Source organism: Ctenocephalides felis, unplaced genomic scaffold (assembly GCF_003426905.1).
Source record: "Ctenocephalides felis isolate EL2017-DRISC unplaced genomic scaffold, ASM342690v1 CF-g0.4_SCAFFOLD_01604, whole genome shotgun sequence".
NCBI lineage: Eukaryota > Metazoa > Arthropoda > Insecta > Siphonaptera > Pulicidae > Ctenocephalides > Ctenocephalides felis.
In genome coordinates, this window is record NW_020537758.1 from 58,695,246 (window position 1) to 58,720,700 (window position 25,455).

A 25,455-nucleotide genomic window follows, 5' to 3' on the forward strand; every position below is an offset into this window, starting at 1 on the left:
GGTAAAATGGAGTTCTAGGAGGGTAACACGGGATGGCACGAAATAGTATTAAAATAGCAATAAAGAAATATAGTACGGTAAACGGTAGCACGGCGTTCTCTTGTGGCGGCTGAGTTCGCAGATAAAAATATAGATTTTTTTTAAGAAAAAGGAGAAGATTCTGAAGTCTTTGCGCATGTTTCTACAGGCGATATACAGAAAGCAAATGAATCATGCCATCAATCTTTATACAAAATTGCTTATCGCATCGCACGTAATAAAAAACCACACACTATAGGAGAGGACCTCATCTTGCTTGTTAGATTCAGTAACACTTGTTATTGGTGAGCAACATGTAGCTAAGATTAAACAAATCACACTTTCAAACCCTACTATTCAAATTCGCATATGTGAAATGAGTGCCGATATTCTAGCCACTGTTATTTCTGAAATAAAGGAAAGTCCTATGTTTGCGCTGCAGTTGGACGAGTCCACAGATGTTGCTTTGTGTTCACAATTATTGGTGTTTACACGATACATTAAAAGATGATGATGTAAAGGAGGAATATTTATTCTGCAAGTCTTTGCCCACTACTACTCGCGGCAAAAGTTTTCAGGCGCTCGTGAAACAAGTTGCTCCTCAAGTTTTCGGCTATCATTGCTTGATACACCGTTACGCTTTGGTTGTGAAAACGCTTCCACCAGATTTGATAAACACGTTTAGTAACATAGTAAAAATTGTTAATCATATTCGAAGCAGTGCTACTAACTCAAGATTATTCAAAGTTTTGTGCGATGAAGTTGGTCCCTCTTTTAATGCTCTTTTGTACCCTACAGAGGTACGTTGGTTATCAAGAGGCAAAAGTAGGGTTTACGAATTACGAGAAGAAATTCGATTGTTTTTTGAAAATCAGAGAACACAAAAAAAAAATATTATGCAAAAATTAAAGACCAAACATTTGTTCTAAAAATGTCGTACCTTGCTCATTTTTTCACTGAAATTAAGAGTCTGAATATTTCATTTCAAGGAAATGAAACGAATATTTTGACGTTGCAGGATAAAATCGCAAGTTTTGTGAGCAAATTGGAACTTTACCAACGCAGTTCAGGCTGGTGATGTGTCAATGTTTACACAACTAAGTGAGCAATTAGTAAATAATAAATAAGACAAAATCATCGAAGAAACCGTCTGAATGTTGAGCATGACCTGAGATGCGCGTTGGTAAAACCGAACCTAATATTGTCAAATTTGCGAATGCAAAGCAATTTCAACCTTCATACGAGTTAACTTCAAGATTTGCATATTACTTTACTTTACTAGTTACCTAAACGTGCAATTTCTTAGAATTTAGTTAGATAATAAACATATTTTTGTTCGAATTTGTGTGGTTTTAATTATTTTAAATTAGCTAGGGGTTAACTCAATTCCCATACTTATTCACAGAAGTAGTGACATTGAAAAGGTTAGGAACCACTGAGTTAGAGCGTTTAACCTACTTTTTGCGTTTCGATATATAGATGAATAAGTTAAAAACGATCGGATTCAAAACCGGCCAGTGTATGATTTATTTTTTATATTTCTACCACAAAATTACTACCACATGAATTAGACAAATAAGAAATTAATCAGAGGAAAAGACGCGCAAAATTACATTTGACAATGTATTACCTCATATTTGTATTTTCGAAAATTAGAGGCCAGAAACAGAGAAATATAATATTATATAATGTTTTGAATATGCGACAAATACGCCTTCCAAAATTTTATTATAGTGCAATTTATAGTCACATATAGCAGAATTTAAAATATGTAGAATTGTTAATATCCAATGTAAATACATATAATATATGCACCTACTTATAGATTTGATTCAAACATATCATTTTTGTTTGCAAATTATTTGAAATGGGTTAATAGTTATAATAATTTTTTGCAATATTTAACTATTCAAACATAAAAATAAGTTTTAAAAAATAAAAAAAGATTTTTTTTCTGGCGGAATTTGAACTAGATAATTTTAGTTCTCTTACTTTTGAACGCAAAAGGCAGGACAAGCGCTCTTATTAATAAAGCTACCGAGACGTCGATACGGAACACTTTATCGTACAATTTTAATTCTTTTTTATAATTAAACCACTTAGCTCAAGCCTATAACATTTAAAGATATTAAATTTGACTACAAACTCACCATGCAAAGTTTCATCAAAATCTCAGAAGAGTAGGTAGTAGGTCTGAGACTCTCCTTGTCAGAGAAAAACAAGACTAGTCGCACACAATTTTGTATCAACAATTTTGTATCGAAAAATATCATAAAACTTTTGCATAAAAGACATTATAAATGATTATTAACAATTATTTATAGCATCATATAAATAAAACTCGTATTGTAATTGAATTTTTATTTTTATTTTATCTTGAAAATCCTAAAATTTCATGGATTGTATTTGATTTAAGCCGGCCGCAGACGATACTGTATAATTGCGCAACCTGTGACTTGCATATGTATTCTGTAGCATCTGTGGGATGTTTTTTGCGTTTTTTAAAAAGTATTTTGTTTAAGGGGTAATGCCACTATAACGTAAAAACGTGTTTTTTATCCTTTTTCGGATGGAAGAAAAAGTAACTACAACAGTGATATTACAAGTACATAGTTATTTATTGTACTTTGTTACTTAACAAAATAAAAAAGTATTGTAAAAAAGATTAAAAACCCCAGCCATTTTGTCGATGTGCGTCTAATTGGAGGCGCTCTGCGGCACGTGAAACAACTTCTGCAAATTTAGATCTAATACTGGGTACGGTTGTGCCATAAACCTTTGATCTGCCATAAACCTTTTGCATAAAAGACATTATGAATGATTATGAAAAAAACCTTTGCCGTCCAAATTTGATTTGGGGTTTTTTAATGTGTTTTATACGTAAATCGATAAGAATATAGTACGTATTGTAGCAATCACTGTATAAGAATATAGAACGCAGCAATCTGAAACTTATTTTGCTTCTACTAATACAAAGTTGTACTCTACAGGATCAATGTTTACATTTCCGTTATATAGCTTTAAATATTATTATTGTTTTTTATATGTTATCATTTTGCATTTGTATTTTTTTATAATTTAAAATTTAATTTTATAATTAATTAGGTATTTTCTAGAAACGCTGATAATGCAAAGTTTTGTCTAGCGCATTTATTTACTCATCAGACATTTGGCAATAGCGGTAAAAATGTGTTGGGCCTTGGATACATAGCATCGTCGAGACTTCGTTCTCCTGGCGGAATCTGCACTTTCGGTGCATTTTTATTGTTATTACAACTAACTCTTTAGCCAATAGTAATTAACAACGCAATAATAATATCATAAACTGCCAAAATTGTTTATCAAACAGAATTTTGCATGTTTTCTTTACTAGTGATTATATATTATTTTAATGAATGCATTTTACCATATTTATTGTGCATGTAAAAAAATAATTAAATTACAGTTAATACAGTCATATACAATTCTATGCTCTACTAGAAATTTTTTTAAATACATTTAAACATATATGTAGTAGAGTTGTATTGGAATTAATCAATTAACATAAATATACTTAACGTACAATATTTAATACCAATGAGTATAAAGTGAAAGCTTGATGCATACTTGAATATTTGTTATAATGCTCTTATCTATCTTAATTTAGGACATACGCTCTTTAAATGAAAAGCTTAATAATATTCTGATGATGATCCTGATTAATGCATTTATAAGAGCTTTTTGGCTCCGAGTTTTTTACTGTGATCCGATATGCATGAAATTTTGAAATATAGATTCATTTCATCCTTAAATTAACAAAAAAAATTATATACAATTTTTCAAAACACCCCTATAATTTATCTACTTAAACAATAATTTAAAAAAAGAATTTATAAACAGCTCTTAGTTCAGATAATTCAAATGTTTTAATGGAATTAAAAAGTTTTGAAGAAACTAAATTAAGATAATGATGACCATCATCAGAAACTGCTTCACTGTCACATTTAACCCTTATGTTATTGACCCTTGATTGTCACATGTAACCCGTTGCGTGATGTCGCCATCATTTTTTTAATTTAGTTTTTTTTTAGAATTAAACATTATTCTTTCTCACAAACATTTGTTGTTGTTGAAATATTATTTTTTGCTACTGAATAAGAGTAAATTTGGACTCGGTTTTCTTCTTATTTGTATTATCTGGATAGAACCATGTTTAAAAAGTATTTTGTTTAAGGAGTAACGCCACTGCAACTTAAAAACGTGTTTTTTATCCTTTTTTGGGTGTAAGAAATAGTAACTACAACAGTGATATTACAAGTAATCATTTATTGTACTTTTAAGTAACAAAATATTGAAGTATTGTGAAAAAATTAAAAACCACAGCCATTTTGTCGATATGCTCCTAATTGGAGGCGCTCTGCGGTACTTAAAACAACTTCTGCAAATTTGGATCTAAAACAAGCGTACGGTTGTGCCACTTTTTTTGATCTGCCATAATTTTGTTAAATTACCAATTAGCTGAAAAAAAGTAAATTAAATGGCAATTTGAACATTTGTCTACGTGTAGATGCTGAAATACGATGGATAAAATAGAATACAAGCAAAGGTCGAGGGTTACAACTGTCTACACTCCAAGGACGGTTGTGACTGTTCTACAATTATGTTAAAAATGTCTGTATAAACACCAAAATGGTTTATAGCGATTTTTATGGTCAGAAATATGTAACGCAACACAACACAACATATTCATTCAAACAAAGCTTATGGATATAATATAACAATATATAATAAAACATCATTTTTTGAACAAAGTTAACAAGAAATTTATGATTTTTTTTCTTGTATTGAATTTTCTATTTTTTTGTTCTTCGTATTTTGTCTTAGTTAGGTTAAATTTTTCTCTATCTGTCCAATCTTTACCCGAAAAGGATAAGACATACAATGACATGTAGCAACTCAACGTCCATTTTTGTTTGTTTGAAAACAAATCGTTATGCTGTGCTAAATTATCTACGCAAAACTTAATTGCTGGTAAACGGTAAGCTACCAATGTTAATCCTACACCAAAACAACAAAGTGATCTATCTGTATACAAGAAACATATATCATTAAAAAAATCGAACAAAGAAATTTTTTTGAGTCTTTCAAAACAATGCGGTAACAATCATCTTTATATAGGGCGCAGATTGAATGCAATAAGGGGAACATGTTTAAACAAATATTCTGCATCTTTCTCCCTTTGACCCTATGTCAAAATCAGTATAGTTTACGTGTTATGACAAATGTCACTATCGTACAATGGCACAACCGTACTCAGTCTCTCCTACATGCTTAAAACTACTAAATACCATGGTTGATTTTAAAAATAACGATTTTTGTTGGATTGGCGAGTATTTGATAAAAATCGTTAAATTTTCAACGAAAAAACTCGTAGTTATTTTGGGTGCCGTTTCGATCAATCGTTCTTAGAGAAAAACACGTTTAACGTTTTGAAATGCATTATAGGCATTATCTTTTAATACCAATAGCAAATAATGTTTCAAATCTACTCAATACCATATTGATAAACTCATAATTAGAATTTATGATTATTAATTATTAGACACCTGTAGACATTATTGCAAGTCTGTTCATATTTCGTCCTATCTGATCACATTATATATAAATACATTAGAAAAATTTCTTGGTTTAGGTTTTTAGTCGGGAATACAGTCATAAAGATTTTTGCTTAGCTCATCTTTTCACCGACCTTAAATTTGAAGGTGGGATATTAGGTTTAGCTTATGTTGGTTCACCTAGAAGAAACTCTGTTGGTGGAATTTGCACGCCAGGTACTAACACAATTCATTCCTATATATATATATATATATATATATATATATATATATATATATCTGTATGTGTCTGTAGATAATTCATTATGATCATTTTTTATTGTAATTCAATTCAACTATTTCAATCAGTTCTTGGCAATTTATTGATTTTTTTATATCTACTTTTTATATTATTGTTTTTTTTTAATAGAATATTTCAAGAATGGCTACACATTGTATCTTAATTCTGGATTAAGCAGCAGTAGAAATCATTATGGTCAAAGAGTGATAACGAGAGAAGCTGATTTAGTAACAGCCCATGAGTTTGGTCATAATTGGGGGTCGGAACATGATCCTGATATTCCCGAATGCTCTCCCTCAGCCAGTCAAGGCGGAAGCTTCTTGATGTATACCTATAGTGTTAGCGGCTACGACGTTAATAATAAAGTAAGTCATCATTTCGTTTATATTAGGTGAAGGAAAAAGAAATCCATTATTAACTTCCCATAGGGTAAGTTATAGTAATCGTTCAAAAATCGAAATTGAAATTTTTTGCATTTCTTCACGTTTTGAAGGTTGCTGAACATTTTGGCATACCTCAGAAAAAATTGATGTGTGTGTATGTGTATGGATACAATTTTTTATCTACATTTTTGGGAGTACGGATAAAGTTCTAAAGCTTACTTATATACTTCAAATAAATAATTTTGACTTTGCAATTCAGTTTATATAATTTTTATAAATATTAGACAATGTCCTTTATTTCAAATGCGATTGATTAAGTTTTGTTCATTTACTTTTCTGTAGACATATATAAGTTACAGTATTTCTAATGATCTATTTAAAAATATTTAATATTTCATTTTGGGAAGTTCCAGCAATTTGCCTTAAGGCACTATGCCATACACAACTAGTTTTTTTATTAAATTAAAGGCTTTAATTACCATAGTTAGAATGATCTGATTTAGGTCCATTACCTGCCGTTTTGTTCGACAACTTATTGCCATTGTGCGCTCTCTTAGAAGCCCTCGCCCCTATTGGACAAAAGTTGAGACAGTCGATTTTTACAAACCTCTTCTGAAATAAATTTTCCCAGCAAAACTGTTCTCCATGGTTTGCCATAATATTTAAAAACAATAATGTAATTAAAGTCATATTTCAAACTAGTAACTAGAAAACGAACGAACACGTTAACTCGGAGTATTTTTTAAAAGCAAATTTTCACAAATCAATAATATTTATAATTGAACTAGTTTCCGTAGGACTTAAATGGTTTTGTATGTTCATTAAAACCAAGTACTCTATCGTTATACCAAGCAAATCGTCTAATTTATATTTTAAAAAACTTTGATGAATATTTAAAATTAAACTACTTGTCGTGAGGCCATAATATTTCAGTAAGTTCTGTAAGACCATGATATTTATCGCAAAAAAAAGTTCCATATAAATCGGCTTAAATTTTTTTTCAACAGTTAATTACAAGAAAACAGCTCAGTAGATTTTCACCTAAAACTAATCAGTATCATAGAAGACTATGGTATATCTATCATCAAAATAAAAATAATAAAAATCGACGAAAAAAATTTTTTTAGCACTTTATTACAAGAAAACGGCCCGACCGATCTCTACCAAAAACTAATCAGCACGATTCACAACCAATATCTTTCGAACGGTTTTTGAATTTTCAAATCGATTCAGAATTGCAGGCTAAAGCGTGGACAAAAATTTTTCACTTTTTTGCGATTTATAAAGAAACGGCTTGGCCGATCGTCGCACAAAACTGACTTAGTTCTCATCGAGACCATAGTTCTCAGCGAAACACATCGAAGGGCTTTTAAATTTTTGAAATCGGCCCGGCCGTTTTTGAGAAAACGTCGGTTTACGGCAAAAAATCACACACGCACGCGCACACACACACACACATAAATACTTTTTCCAAATTTGGTCTCATTCGATCCAGAAGGCTTGAAACATCGAGAAAACATTAAATTAGCGAATCGGAATTACGCGAAGAAATGCAAACATTTTAATTTTCAATTTTTGACCCATTACTATATCTTACTCTACGGAAAGTTAACAATATGAGAAAGCCGAATAAAGTATTATGCATACGAAATCAATCATTGAATTCAATCTGAATTGAATAATTTTGAATAGTTTTTAATTATCGATCAATTTGAACACATGCGGTATAAATGTTAGGTATAGAAAATTGGCTGAGTGTTGAAATCTCTATGCGTCATCTGGTCATTTTGACTACAAAATGGCAAATTTGCACTCTTCCCATGTGGAAAATATAAATTTTCAAGTTTCAAAATAATTTGAGTTGATTTTATGATTGGTCAAAGTTAAATAACTGTATTTATCGAAATTATTGAAAATGGGAAATTTTCCCTAATTTTAGCTCAATCTACTTATTATTTTCCAGCGATTTTCTCCGTGCAGCTTGAGATCAATCCGAAAAGTACTTCAAGCTAAATCCGGTCGTTGTTTTTCGGAACCGGAAGAAAGCTTTTGTGGAAATTTGCGCGTTGAAGGCGAAGAGCAGTGCGATGCTGGTTTACTGGGAACTGAAGACAATGATATGTGTTGTGATAAAAATTGCAATCTACGCAAAGACCCCGTCGCACGTTGCAGGTATTTACACAAGTATTACTTGTATTGAGTTTTGTTTTCAATATTCTTCAACGTCAATAGTTTTTTCATTACCTCATATATATCAAATCATAAAAAAACGTCTCGACAGATTATGTTACAATTCTTGAACATTTTATTCGAGAAACTGTCGACGAAATCAAAACTTAGGTTCACATTCTTCAAGCGCATCCATACAATTTCAGAAGGACTTGAAACGCCAAAAGAATATAAAATTATTAAACTGGATTTTTTGGTGATAATATAAACAATCTCATTTTTCCGAAAAGTTAAAAAAAATCACAACTTTTTTTTAAATCTACGGTGTCAATTGAATCCCACTCATCAATTTTTTGTCGACACATGTGCACGAAGTTCGATACATGTGTAAACTAGAAAAAAAAAGTCCGGCTTTTGTTGAAATTTCAGAACAAATCCTCAATTAATCATCATCCATTATTGCTAAACTCCGTAACAATTCATAAAAATTATCTCTCATTTTCAGTATATATTTATAAGTATATATTTTTAAGCTTCGGATTTTAGGTTGGTTTTTCGGATTAGTGCTAGCAATGATTTCAAGAAAGAACTTTGTATAGGTGCCATTTCAACATTTTGAAAGCATTTTAGTCAGTCCAATTCTCATTTTTTTGAATTTGAATAGGTTCACCAGACTCACATTTTTTGTTGCCATACATTTTTGACGCTGCTAAATATTTGTCAGACGCCAATTCATTTATTATTAATTTCCCGAAGGAGAAGTTTATGTTTTCATCAAAAAATCCGATTCGCTAATTTTATGTTTTCGACGATTTCCATTCTGAATCGAATGAGACCAAATTTGGAGAAAGTATGTGTGTGTATGTGTATGTGAACAAATTTTTTGCTATAAATCGAAATTTTCTTAAAAACGGCCGGACCGATTTCAAAAATTTAAAAGCCATTCGATGTATCTCGATGAGGACTAGCGTTTATCAATTTTGCGCGACGATCAGCCAAGCCGTTTCTTTGTAATTCGCAGAAAAGTGAAAAAAAATTTGTCCACGTTTTAGCCCACAATTCTGAATCGATTTTGAAAATTCAAAAACTGTTCGAAAGATATTGGTTGGGAATCGTGCTGATTAGTTTTTGGAAAAGATCGGTTTTCTTGTAATAAAGTGAAAAAAAAATTTTTTTCGACGATTTTCATGGTTTTTTTTTGACGGTAGATACCATAATCTTACTTTACTAAAATATTACGGCCCTACGACAAGTGGTTTAATTTTAAAAAATCCTCGAAGTTTGCAAAAACTAGTATCGTTTTTTCGGCATTTGTCAAAATTAGACCTTTTCATCGTCGAAACGTCAGAACCGATTTCAGAAATTTAAAAGCCATTTGAGGTATTTCAATGAAAACTATCGTTTGTCAGTTTTTTGCGACGATCAGCAAAGTCGTTTTTTTTTGTAATTTGGAAAAAAGTGTTAATCTTTTCATCCACATTTAAGCTCATACTACCGAATCGATTTTAAAAAATCTAAAACTGTTTGAAAGGTATTAGTTGGGAATGATACTGATTAGTTTTAGGTGAAAATCTACCGAGACATTTTCTTGCAATTAACTGTGGAAAAAAAATTTAAATCGATTTTTATGGAACTATTTTAGACGATATATATCCTGGTCTTATGAACTTTCTGAAATATTACTGCCTTACTTCAAGTAGTTTAATTTAAAAAAAATCATCAAAGTTTAAGAAAATGAGTAGTTTTTTTGACGTTTGTTGAAATTAAAATGAGACCATTTGCTTGGTATAACAATAGAGAACTTAGTCTTAATATAATGAACATACTAAAATTCTAAAATTTGCTTTTAGAAAATACTTCGAGTTAACGTGTTCGTCCATTTTCAATTATGTGTAATAAATCCACTCGGACTTTTAATCAGTCATAAATTGATTTTTTTTTATTGATTAAGTCGATTATTTACACATATCGGGAAGTTCATATAACTTGCCCCAAGGCAAAATACCAATACTAGTGGTGTATGGCATCGTGCCTTAAGGCAAATTGCTGGAACTTTCCATACCAAAAAATATTTTTTTTCAAATATTATTTTTTTTAATCTTTGAAAATTTTTTATTTTTTTTTGAGAAATTTAAAATTATTGAAAAAATTGACTTTTTGGGAAAAAAAATTGGAAAAAAATGTTTTTTTTATTTTGAAATATTTTGGAAATTTTGAACATTTTTTCGAATTAATAGCTGCTTTTAAAAACTGAGTTACTGTTTTTGGCACTTTTTGCCCCGTAACTCCGAAACGATTCGAAATGCCTTTGCCAAAAACTAATCAGCACGCCTCCTTATCAATACGAATCGAATGTTTTTTGAATTATTCAAATCAGTTGATCCGTGTTCCCGAAATCACACACATACACACACACATACATCCATTTTTTCTAAGGTATGCCAAAATATTGAGAAACCCTTGAAAAAAAAGATATATAAAAAAAAATATTTTGGATTTTTTGCGGTTACTATAACTTACGCTACTACTAATCAAAGTTCTAATTTTGACAAATGCCAAAAAAACGAAACCAATTTGCAAACTTTGACGAATTTTTAAAGTTAAACGAGTTGTCGTAGGGCCGTAATATTTTAGTATGATCTAGAAGACTATGGTATCTATCGTCAAAAAATAATAATAAAAATGGTCGAAATAAATTTATTTTACATTTTATTAACACTTTATTACAAGAAAACGGCCCGGCCAATCAAAAACTAATCAGCACGATTCCCAACCAATATCTTTCGAACGGTTTTTGAATTTTCATAATCGATTCAGAATTGCGGGCTAAAACGTGGACGAAAAATTTTTCACTTTCCTGCGATTTACAAAGAAACGGCTCAGCCGATCGTAGCGCGAAACTGACAAACGATAGTCCTCATCGAGATACATCCAATAAATTCCACTAAATATTATATTTTATACTTGGTTTATTTTATGTATGATTAGTATTGACAACACTATGTGTAATCATATTGATCATTTATAAAATATAGTTGGTATTTGTGTATTTACAAATAAAAAAAGGAAAAGTTTCAAGAATTATAAATTTCGGCAATGAGACTAGGGAGAAACAATAGAGAGATCCGAACTGACACTTGCACTATTTTTGTTTCCTCCGTGCTGTCACTATGATGAGCCTATCTGTCCAGTAGAAATGCGATGCGTGTTGACAGGCCGCTACACATCGAATGGCTTTTAAATTTTTGAAATCGGTCCAGCCGTTTTGAGAAAACGTGGATTTACGGCAAAAAATCTGTTTACATACACACACACACATACTTTTTTCAAATTTGGTCTCATTCGATTCATAATGGCTTGAAACGTCGAGAAAACATAAAATTAGCGAATCGGATTTTTTTATGAAAACATAAGCTCCTCCTTTGGGAAGTTAATAGCATATAAAATACACTAAAATAGAATACACTAAAATAGATACATTGCGCCCGATTCTGTGCATATTTGGACAGCGCCCGACGGAGCGTTAAGAGTTTTGACATTATAATGGTAATGTTAAAAATTATCATAATTTCATTTTCTATACAGTGATAAAAACTCGCCATGTTGCCAGAATTGTCAATATATGCCAGCCGGCGTGAAATGTCGCGAGGCACAATACGCCACATGCGAACAAGAATCACGTTGCACGGGTACATCATCTGAGTGTCCACGTTCTCCACCCATGATGGATGGTACCGGCTGTTTGGAGCGTGGAAAATGCCAAAGCGGGAAATGCATTCCATACTGCGAAACACAAGCATTACAAAGTTGCATGTGCGACATCAGTGAGTATACAACATTTTTAATACATTTCATTGTTTATTGGTGATTGTTATTTTGTTTATTTAAATTATATGTATGCGATAAGTTAAATCAAGATTAGAAACGTTTACGAGTTTAATTAATCATAGTTCATTAGGGTAGGGCGGAGCTAGTTGAGCAAGTTTTTACTTAAACGGATGTAGCTCCTCAATGAAAAGTCTCAATAAATTCCTATACGGCTTAATGGATTTGTTGTTTATGGCTTAACACAAGTGTTAATACTATTTTTTGGTAATAAGTAAAATTTAAAAGCTACAGCTGTTTAAATGCAAAAAGTCAAGTATGCTCAATGTACCCCATAGATAGGGCTAGTTGAGCACCGAGAAAGTGTAATGAAATCAAAGGATCAATGTCGATAAGTGATGAAATCAAATAAGTTTTTAACAACCAGTTCTATATTTATAGTCTTTATTGACAGAGAAAACAAAACTTATAGTAATTTTCTTTGAATAATTAACCAAAAGTAGAATCAACCGTATCTTAGGAATTGTTTTACCATTATATTCAGTATTTTTGTTTAAAATCATTATTTCTTTATATTATTACTCAGAGAGTAACTTAAATCTAAAAATTAATTTCTGGAAGTTAATGGTAATTGTCTTAGTGACAGAACAAGTTTAGCAACTATGCTCAACTAACCCCAACTCGGAATTTCAAAATAAAAGTGAGTTTATAAAAAAACGGTGAGAATTATACCCAGAATCTCTGTACATATTAAAAGTACTATAATCATATGGAAAAATAACATTTACCTGATTAAAAATAAATGACATTTGACTAAACCAGACGAAAACTCGTGATGAATTACTTTTTTACGTTTTGGTTTCAAAATAAACAAAACGCCATTGAGCCTCAGTCATTTGTCCAGCGGCCACTAGCGATCGCGGGATGTTTATTTCTCCCAAGCCTCTATCTTTCCGCCATATAATGCCTAAACGGCGAATAGTTTTCGAGATATTTCGATTGCTCAACTTGCCCCTATGCTCAACTAGCCCCGCCCTACCCTATCAATATTTATGAAAAACTAATAATTGTTTATACAAAACTAGCAAACCGGGCGAACTCCGTTTCACCACCAGATGATTTCATTTTATGTAACATTTCGTTTGGTGATTAAAAGATGAAGAAAAAAATTGCCTGCTGTTGAAATTGAATAAAAATTTGCACAATACACGTGATTGATTTGATGGTTTCCAATTGAAATGTTAGGAAACGAATAACTAATTTTTTTACTTTTTTGCACAATTTCACAGTGAACACAATGCCGGTTTGTCACATGAAATTAACTGAGCAGAGAACAGTGAGTAGCTGTCAAACAAATGAGTAGCAGTGAAACAAAAAATATTAGTTTGTAGTACATGCTAAATATCAGAGATGATGCCGTATGTAAAAAAGAAAAAATGTTTTCTGCTTTTCTGTTGAAATTTTTTGTCAATTTTCTTAGCTATAAACCTTGCGGAGCCCGAGACCTTTCCAACGAATGCAAAATCGTCGAAATCGGTTCGTGCGTTCTGGAGTTATATCGTCAGGAAGGAAAACCCGACTTACTTTTTTATGTCAACTCACAAAGACACACGCAAATATGTATCCATATTTTTGAGTTTTCGAAATATCCGTCTTTTGCTCGTATAACAGCAGCGTATAATCCGGGCATCTTTTCGATCAATGTATTCAATGGTTCCGTCGTTATTTTTTTTTTCAACGATTCAGTAGGAACGTCCGAAACTGTTTCGTATTATTTGGTTGCAATTTTCTTACTTTCCTGTCCAACTCGTCCCACAGCAACTCATCCGGCGACTGAGGATGCCATATATACACATATATATTTACATATATATGTATATATATATATATATATATATATCTTATATATTAAATTTTTCTGTATTGATGTATGTAAATATACTTCTCCTGAACGATTATTCGGATTTTGATAAATCTTTCTGAAGTTTGTTAAGGGAACTTATTAGAATGTATGCGATTATAAAAATATAGCAATATTATAGAAATAAATGGAAAATAATGCAAACAACGACATGTCATTGTTTGAAATTGAAAATATTTGAGGCATTGTTTGGCCTTGAAAACAAATGAAAACTGTCATCTACCAAAAAACTCATAAGTTTACTTATGAGCCTAGACAATATTAGAATATGTGTTAGATATTAGAATATGTGTTTAGTGTCACAGGACCAAATAACAGCTTTGGTGGTACTGTCCGTTTCTCATGGCATATCTGTTAGTTGTTTGTAAGGTTCTGATAAGAGGGCAATATCAATTTTCATTTCTCTTAGCGGTAATATTTTGATTTGTTTTTGGTAAAAATCCGCTGGCACGTGTTCTTATAAATAACTGTTGAAAAATATTTTTTCGACGATTTTTATGAAGCTTTTTTGACGATAGATATCATGGTCTTCTAGAACATACTAAAATATTACGGCTTTTTAAATAATTTAATTTTAAAAATTTGCCAAAATTTGCGACAATTGGCCGAGCCTTTCTTTGTAATTGGCAGAAAAGTGAAAATTTTTTGTTCACATTTTAAAAGTATAATGAATCGATTTTAAAAATTAAAAAAACTATTCGAAGAATATTTGATAATCGTGCTGATTAGTTTTGAACAGAGATCGGCAAAGCTGTTTTTTCGTAATTAACCCCTTCCCTTACGAGCTAATATCCAAAATGTGCGGGTCCGAAACGACACCATGGTCGGTCGCTCGTAGGGTCATAAATAACTTTGATCAATGTTCTAAACGGTACAAATAACAAATTTCCTATGATTTTGTATATATAAGTGCTATTTGTGAAAATCTGTACCTCTTCGTATTTGGGCCGATAACCCTGCGACGACTCTGAGGGATCCTATTCGTGTTTGGACCGATAACTATGCGACGCCTCTGACGCGTCTTATTTGTTTTTGGGCCGAATTCCTTGCGACGCTTCTGAGGCGTCAAGGAATTAATGGTTGAATTTTTTTTTCAAAAATATTACGTCGACAACTCGTTAATTTCAAAAATTTGTAGAAAAATATGATACTCAAAATTTGTGACAAAATCCTCTTTTTTGATGTGATGAGTCAAAATTAGAATTTCACAAATTTAAAAGCCTTTGGAATAATTTCGAGAAGGAGGAGCCGCGATTAGATTTGCGAGAAAATCGGCCAAGTCATTAGAAATTAGAAATGGCTTTGGAATTAGTAAAATATTTAGTGAGCTGGTTCTAGCTGTATCAAAAATGTTACCATTAACTAAATCATTAAACAATATCAATGACTACGCACATGATTTATGTAATCGTGCAGTTGAAAATTTTATAGAAAAATCTAAATCTCAATTTTGGTTGATTAAGTCAATTATAATACATTTTGGGAAGTTTATGTAACTTGCCTTAAGGAAAAATGCCACTTTCAACTAGTTCCGCCTTGAACTAATCTATTCCTGTTTACCCCATATGGGAAAAACTTACCCAATGTTTAATTTTTAATTATAAGTGATTTTCCGAAGAAAAAGCTATATTGTTTCGCCAATACTAAATACCAATTTCAAATGACAAATTTTTACAAAGATTATACCTAAAAATTCATGAGCAAAGTTAGAACAACTACCTATTTAATTTATCTCTTGTAAAATTCATTTTTTAACTTAATATACCTTTATTTACTTATTTTTCCCATTTACTATTTTCTTATTTTTCACATCTTTGCCTGCGTATGTTGGTTCTTTTCACCCCAGCCCCATGTAATTTTTTATAGATGTTATATAAAAAATCTTTCGCATCTAAGGTAAAAATGTCAATGCATAGCCGAAAACAATTAAATACCGTAAATTAAAGTAGACCTTTAAACTCCGCTCCACTCTATATTTACATTAATTTTTATATTAATATTTACCATTCAATTTCGTAGTATCTAAAAGTAGTAAAAAAATAAAGAAAAAGTCTTCAAAAAATTCGAAAAATTGTCGGGGGTGATCAACCCGTGAAAAAAATAAAAAATAAAACCCACAATAAAAAATTAAGCACTTTCATTGAATTGAAAAATCTGAATCAGGGTTCAGTAAAAAATGTTTTCTGAAATAAATCGAGAATAAAAATAATATAATTACTATACTAAATTTCCGTACAAAATAGAGGTTTCTGATGAGAGGATGAAAATTTAGAGTAATTTATACACGCACAAAAATAACAGATGATTTGTTATGCTTATAAGATTACATATGAATCCATTAATAACTTGCTAATAATTTAGCTTTTGTTAAAAAAATTAAAATAATTATTTCATATTTTATTATTTAGTTGGAGACGCTTGTAAACGTTGTTGCAGGATGAGTATGAACGAAACATGTTTTCCTGTTGATCCACAAGATATTTTGCCAGATGGTACACCTTGTATTCAAGGCTTTTGTAATAAGGTATTGTAAAAGTGATTATTATATATCTATATATAATAATTAGATTTTTCTTTCGACGTTGAGACATATCTTGAATATTGATTTTCCGCCAATCGTAAATAAAAGAAAACAAATAAATAAACATATTTATTTATAATATACGTTTCGATACGGATTGTGTGTCATCATTCAGCAATTTTTGATAATCAGTATCTAAAAACACATTTAAAATAATTAAACGAAAAAAATAATATATTTAAAAATCATATCTAGGAGAATTCAATACGAATGCCAACATTCATGCTTTGTATTTAATTTCGACATTCGTATTTCCTTCTTTTAGATATGTACATCCTAGACTTCATTCTAGTGGAATATTCTGTCAATTGCAATAATTAAACTAACAATAAGTAAATAATTTGTAATAGTTTAAAAAAAAATAGTAATGATAATTTAGTAAGAAGAATGTTATGATCAATTTTGACAAAAGCTTTATTGTAATCAGTGTAAATTACATCAACTTGTCCATTAGTGTTTCAGCTAGAAATTGTTTAATGGAAATAAACATATAAAAAAAGATATTTCCATGTATAAAAATATATATTAAATTTTGTTGATTATCAAACTTTACAAAATGTCATGATCATATTTCTCTCAAATTCATAGCTCACTTGATTTCCACATATGTCTAAACAAAAGCTCTTTTTTATCGGAGAATCTAGCCAAAACCTGAGTAAGCGCCTTCATCAACACAAAAATAATTCAAAAAATCTTAAACAATTCAAAACCATGTTAACCGAACATATAAATAATTTAAATCATAATATAGATTTTTTCAACCCAAAAATTTTACATTCTGAAGACAACGTAATTAAAAGAAGATTCGAGGGGTTATTTTTGCAATTGCATAACGACAGGGTCATAAACAAACGATTTGACACTACAGCCCTGAACGAAACAAACACGTGATTCCTAAATAGTGTGTCAAATTTCTAAAGAAACGACCATCGCCTTTTAAATTTCTCGTAAAATTTGAACACATGTTAAAAACTGCTTCAAAAACAATGTGGCATTTCTATCTTAAACTCCGTACAGTAAATACATAGTTTCGACAACTTTTTATGTAATCATGTTCATTTGTGTGTTTTACCATCTGGGATTAATGTTTTCATAAGGATATCATATATTAGGATACAAAATTATAAGTGTTTTATTATTATTATTATTATTTTTCCTATGAAATTTCTTACATATTATTTATTTAGTTTTAATTTTTATAGTTAAATTGATTGCCACTGAATGAAGGCTAAGATGCTAGCCGAAACGTATGGATTTTAAATAAATCTCTAAAAACTCTCATACTATTTTTATTGATGTAACGACCGACTTTTTAACTCAAATTAAATATATTATATCAACATCAAATTCAAGACTAAATATATATTCCAGGGACTATGTGAAAAAACGGTACAAGATGTTGTTGAACGCTTTTGGGACATAATAGAAGATATAAACATAAATAAAGTGCTACTGTTCTTGAGGGATAATATAGTTGGAACAGTTATTCTAGTCACAGCTTTAATTTGGCTTCCAGCAAGTTGTGTTGTTACATATATTGACAGAAGAAAACGTAGAATGGAGGAAAAAGAATTTGATTGGAGTCAAAGGCAAGATCTTGTGCATCCATCAGATCATAGACGAATTATACAAGTTCGGTAAGTATTCATTTTTTAACTTCCAGAACAAGACGTTAATCGTAATTAGTAAATGTAGTATTTACAGCATATGTAATAAAAATCTGACTTTAAAGATGGTAGAGTAGGAAAGTGAAAGGGCTAAAACAGTTCTATTATGAAGAATAATCGCAATTACATATAAAATAAATATAGAACATTATTTAGCAACGTACATAATCATTTTAAGAAATTATCGGTGTTTTGGAATACCCAAGATTTGCCTTAAGTAGTAATTTTTTTCTGAGTTTGTAATTTGAACAAAGTAGTTTATTCATTCGATTTTACCGGAATGAGTCTTGTGAACTAATTCATAACTTCCCGTAAGTTATGGTAATCGTCTAAAAATCGAAATTGTTTGAGGTTTCTGAGCATTTGGACATACTCCAGAAAAATTGGTGTATGTATGTATGTATGTGTGAATACAATTTTTCGTCGAGGTTTTCGGGTGTACCGCAAATGTTTGATTCAAAAAGCATTTGATTTTCGATCCCTACTTATGGGGATTAGTGCTAGGGATTATCGGTTTTCAAAAGCCGGTTTTTGAAAACCGACAAACCTTAGTTGTGATTAATTTTTGGCAAGGACAGGCCAAAATTCACAGATAAGGAGCTAATAGTGTAAAAATTGCAGTTGCACAAAACATCCGATTCCAACGATTCAAAAAACATTTTGCTTGTGAAGAAAGGATTTGTTTTTAGGGAAAACAATAAAAAATTATTTTTAAATTTCGATTTTTAACTTCCCGAAGGAGGAGTTAATGTTTTTATCAAAAAATCAGATTCGCTAATTTCATGTTTTCTCGACGTTTGAATCGAATGAGACCAAATTTCGAAAAAGTATGTGTGTGTGTGAACAGATTTTTTGCCGTAAATCGGCGTTTTCTCAAAAACGGATGGACCGATTTTAAAAATTTAAAAGGCATTCGATGTATCTCGATGAGGGCTATTTGTAGTTTGCCAGTTTTGTGCGACGATCGGTCAAGCCGTTTCTTTATAAATCGCAGAAAAGTGAAAAAAATTTCGTCTACGTTTCAGCCCGCAATTCTGAATCGATTTTGAAAATTCAAAAACTGTTCGAAAGATATTGGTTGGGAATCGTGCTGATTAATTTTTGGTATAGATCGGCTGGGCCGTTTTCTTGTAATAAAGTTTAAAAAAAAAATCGACTATTTTTATGATTATTTTTTTGACGGTAGTTACCATAGTCTTCTAGATCATACTAAAATATTATGGCCCTACGACAACTCGTTTAGCTTTAAAAATTCGTCAAAGTTTGCAAAAATTTAAATGGTCTTTTTGACATTTGTCAAAATTAGAACTTTCATCGAGGTTTGCTCAAAAACTATTGAACCGATTCCAGAAATTTAAAAACCATTTGATGTATCTCGATGAGGATTATCGTTTCTCAGTTTTGTGCGACGATCGGCCGAGCCGTTTCTTTGTAATTTGGAAAAAAGTGTTGAACTTTAACTATTTTTCATAATCTCTCATACCAGGCACCTCTATCTGACTGAGATTTGAAAATAATGTATATATGTAAATAAATAAATGAAAAAAAAAACTTTTCATCCACATTTATGCTCATACTACCGAATCGATTTTACAAAATCAAAAACTGTTCGAAAGATATTAGTTGGGAATGATTCTGATTAGTTTTAGGTGAAAGTCTACCGAGCCGTTTTTTTGTAATTAACTGTTGAAAAAAAAATTTAAGCTGATTTTCATGGAACTTTTTTTGGCGATATATATCATGGTCCTATAGAACTTACTGAAATATTACGGCCTTACGACAAGTAGTTTAATTTTAAAAATTCATCAAAGTTTGAGAAAATGAGTAGTTTTTTCGACATTTGTTAATATTAAAATTTAACGATTTACTTGGTATAACGATAGATGGAGTAACTCTTAATAAACATTAAAGTTCTACAAAAAAACTGGCTCAATTATAAAAATTATTGATTTTTGAAAATTTGCTTTTAAAAAATATTTCGACCGGGTTGACGTGTTCGATTTTTAATAATGTATAATAAATCCACTTCGAATACTTTTAACTACTCATGAATTAATTTATCTATCATGAATTAGTCGATTATTTACACAAATCGTGAAGTTCATGTAACTTGCCTCAAGGCAAAATACCAATGCCAACTAGTTATTTTTAACTTCCCTTAGGGCAGTTATAGTAATGCGCCGAAAAACGAAAATAAGAATTTTTCCATTTCTCGACGTTTTGAAGGTTTCTGAACATTTTGGCATACCTCAGAAAAAATGGATGTGTGTGTGTTTTGTATGTCCGCATTTTTTCGTTCACGTTTTCGGGCGCACGGATCAACCGATTTGAATGGTTCAAAAAACATTCGATTCCTATTCATAGGGAGATGTGCTGATTAGTTTTTGGCAAAGGCAGGACCAGCCGTTACTGAGATACGGAGCAAAGAGTGCAGAAAATACAAATCGAGTTTTTGAGAGAACGGAGTATCCGATTAGAATGATCTGAAAATTATTCAATTTGTAATGATTGGGAGAAGAGGTGATTAGTTTCTAGCAAAGGCAGGTCCAGCCGTTTCGAAGATACAGAGCTAAATTTGCAAAAAATGGCAGTTTTTGAGAGAACTAAGCGTCCGATTTGAATTACTCAAAGTTCTTTCTGTTTGTTTCAACAAAATAATTGCTTTTGGAAATAAAAAAAAACATTTTTTCAAAAAAAAAATTGTTTTTGTATATCGAAAATAATTCAGACTTTAGTTTTAATTCTGTTTTAATATACTTTAAATAAATAATTTCAACTTTGCAATTCAGTTCATATAACTTTTATAAATTAGACAATATTACAATATCATTTCGTTACGGTTCGGGAAGTTCCAGCAATTTGCCTTAAGGCACGATGCCATGCACCCCACTAGTTTTGAAAGTTTTTCGTCCACACAAAAATTAGACCTTTCGACCTGCCGAGCCGTTTCTTTGTAGTTTGGAAAAAAATGTTAAGCTTCGTCCACATTTAAATTCATGCTACCGAACCGGTAGCTTTTTAAAAAATTAAAAACTGTTTGAAAGATAGTAGTTAGTAGTTAGGAATGATACTGATTAGTTTTAGGTGAAAATTAGCCGTTTTTTATGGAACTTTTTGGCGATGTATATCATGGTCTTATAGAACTTACTGAAATATCACGGCCTTACGACTAGCAGTTTAATTTTAAAAATTTATCAAAGTTTGAAAAAATGAGTAGTTTTTTGATGTTTGTTAAAATTAAAATTAGACGATTTATTTGGTATAACGATAGAGTACTTAGTCTTATTGAACATACTAAGCCATTAAAGTCCTACAGAAACTGGTTCAATTATAAAAATTGCTGATTTTTGAAAATTAGCTTTTAGAAAATACTGCGAGTTAACGACTTCGTTCGTTTTCAATCATGTGTAATAAATCCACTCGGAATACTTCTAATCATACATAAATTAATATTTTTTATTGATTATGTCGATTATTTACACATATCGGGAAGTTCTTGTAACTTGCCTCAAGGCAAAATATCAATACCAACTAGTTTACTATTGATTTCACGCTCCGCCCAGAACTTTATTCTAGATTTGTCTGGTTTATTTGGTATATTTTGTATAAATCTGCACCTACATTTTGCCGGAAACAACTCCCCAAATAACATTATTTTCCAGCGGTCAAATTGACCGACCGCGGTAGTTAGGCCACATAACAATTTTTTTTTTCGCAAAATAGAAGAAATAATTAAAATCAAAGAGTGAGAAAAATATTAGTATGTTTTAAGAATTGTCATATTGGTATTTTAACGTTTAAAAATGTCTAAGATATACACAAAATTTGAAACTGTCATTTTGACCGGCCTTGGTAGGTTTAGTGTTTAGTGTAGGACTAGTAGGTTTAAGAAGTATGTAAAAGAAACAAAAACAAAAATAGAAATTTCGAAAATAAATAGATGTAAATACTTAAAGAAAGAATAAGTACTCTAATTATTTGTTAAAAAATTAACTAAGAGTTGTGCAAAAGGTTGTGTTCTGATCTTACATTAACACATTCATAAAAATAAGACAAATATCTGCAAACTATCTCTTGAAAGTGAATCTTATATATATATATATATATATATATATATATATATATATAAAGCGAGAGGTTTTTCTTCAGATGGTGAAATAATATGATAAAAATTGTTTCTTGGGCATCCATCCAATAATTAAAAAAAAAAATTTATTTGTATGGTGAGTTTCTTTACATTTGTTTATTTTATGTTGTTTTTCATATATACTTTTCATATACATTGTTTCTACTTATTTTTGTCTGTAATTATGTATCTTTTATATTATTTTTTATATTGTTTTAATTTGTAACCCTGATATATTTATTTGTAGCACTGAAGATGGGTCAAATCTGGACCCGAAACGTATGTTCTCTAATTAAAACATTTTGCATTAAAACTGTTTTTTTAATTATTGGATGGATGCCCAAGAAACAATTTTTATCATATATATATATATATAATATATATATATATATATATATATGAGTAAGTTCTTCAAGGGCATACATCAAATAAAAGGCAAAGATTTAGAAGTTAATCTTTAATTTTTCCAATGGAAAAATTAAAGATTAACTTCTAAATCTTTGCCTTTTATTTGATGTATGCCCTTGAAGAACTTACTCATATTTCTCAACATCAAAATTAACTACTTTAACATATATATATATATATATATATATATATATTTATATACTCGTATATATATATATATATATATATATATATATATTATATTAGGGTGGTCCTTAATATGGACATTTTCGAATTTCCTTGTTCCCAAGGGCTCGAATGGTTCCAAATTGATAAAAAACAATTCTCTGAAAGTTTTTGCTCTTAATATTGTCTTTTAGATAGAGCGCAATTCAATCAAAGTTTTGTATAGAAATAGCATGAAAAAATTTTCAAAAATTATGCAGAGCGTCGAATTTTCAATAAAAAATGATACAAATTTTCACTTTTAATTCATTTGTCGCTAACACCTAAAAAATTTTTTTTTTAATTTTCAAAATTTTTTTCATGCTATTTCCATACAATGTTTGATTGAATTTGAGCTCTATCTAAAAGTTAATACTAAGAGCTAAAACTTTCAGAGATTTGTTTTTTATCAATTTGGAACCATTTGAGCCCTTGGGAGCAAGGAAATTCGAAAATGTTCATATTAAGGACCACCCTGATATATATATATATATATATATATATATATATTTTTTTTTTTTTTTTTCTTTTAGCGTTCCAAGACAGAGAGCTAATATTACAGGCCAATAAAATATCCAATGGTTCGGAAAATATTTTTTAATGCTGGCAGATAAGTATTAGTACATACTCTAAATATGATTCAATTTTAAACTCAAAATCAAGTTTAGTTCTGTGCTAATTCGATATTATCCTGATTCACCTTTTGCAAGAAAAAAATGCCCATGTGACAATTTGTTACAAACTACTTTCAATATCCAATAAATTTAACATTTGTAAATACAAATTGATCTATACAGGTAATTTTAAAATATTGAATTACCATTTGATAATTATTCAAGATACAACCCAAAGTGAATCAATATTTAAAAAGTATATATATATACATATATATACATACATACAATATATATATATATATTATATATATATATATATATATACTTGGTTGATTCGGTTCATTTTCAATCTAAAATTAGATGGCAGAAGGTGGTGCTGCATTTGATTTGATTATAAATAACTAATATTTCATTTTAATTTGTATTATTAAGCAGGCACTGAATCATTTGATTCGAATTGACACATTACTAGTTGTGATATTAATTTTTGGATTGTTTAAAGTATAAGTATAATTGAGTATTAACTTATTTAAGTATTAACTAATAATATAAAATTACAACTAATATAGTAGTACATAAATAATAATGGAAGTAATTCATAAATTAGTTAAGTTATATACAATTCAAATTATATTAATTTATATGAAAAATTATGTGTACCAAATATATTGTAATTGAAAAATTCACAATTATAGTAATTTCGCATATGGGTAATGTAATGTATTGTTAATGATCGTGCAGAATTTGGATGAATAAAATATAAAATGGAAATTAATAATTCTATTTTTAAATTATCTAAGCCATTTTTGAGTAAGATTAATGTTTTATTATGATGAAGATTTAAAAATTGTTTGAAGATATTGATTTCTTTTCTCCATCATTTTAACTTCAAATAAAATAAATAACTAATAAGTGCTGTGCAATTTCAGAAACATAAATTAGATTTATAATAATGTCGTATGAACAATTTAATATATTATATTGTGCCTTTTCTTTAAGGCACAGTTTATTGCAGGTAATTGGACTAGATAGTTTGTCATATTACAATAATTAATTACTAGCTAAATGAAGATTTACCTACTTATATTAAAGAATTAAAATTAGTATCTAACTGTTGCATAACATTGGCTTCAAGAATAACTTGAATGTACCAAAGATACGTACGTACTGTCCGAAAACATTGATGTAACTGCTGCATTTTTTTTCGATAAGCATTCATTTCTGAAACCAGAATTAATTAAATTATTGATTTGAAAAAATGATGCAAATAAAACATTTATTGCTGTAAGTCTGTATACCTACTGAGTAACTATATCTATAATTAACCAATACTATTATTTCAGAATTAATCTATATGATTATTACCTTCAGTTGAAAGATGTGTTTTCTTTAATCTTCGATTATACTCCAGTCTTCCGTTTTGATAAGCATCGTGTATTACTTGCTCCCAATGGTCCATTTCATAAACTGGTAAGGCTCGACCAATGGGTAAATTAACCAATTTTAAATTATCAATCAATTCAGAAACCTGTGTGATTTTATACCAATATAAAAAATTTTATACTTAAGTAAAAGAAATCGTAAGTATTTTAAATGACCTTAAAATGAGTATTGTCATATAATGATTTTTATGTGCTTTGTCTGAAATTCATATATATATAT

At 30.0% G+C, this 25,455-nt stretch overlaps 2 pseudogenes; one reads left to right on the forward strand and one right to left on the reverse strand.

The window, feature by feature from the left end:
- The first annotated feature begins 476 nt into the window (after positions 1-476).
- Positions 477-23,746, forward strand: LOC113373985 (annotated as a pseudogene).
- Positions 23,747-25,091: 1,345 nt separating this feature from the next.
- The window catches only part of LOC113373987, a 34,009-nt pseudogene continuing 33,645 nt past the window's right edge, over positions 25,092-25,455 (reverse strand).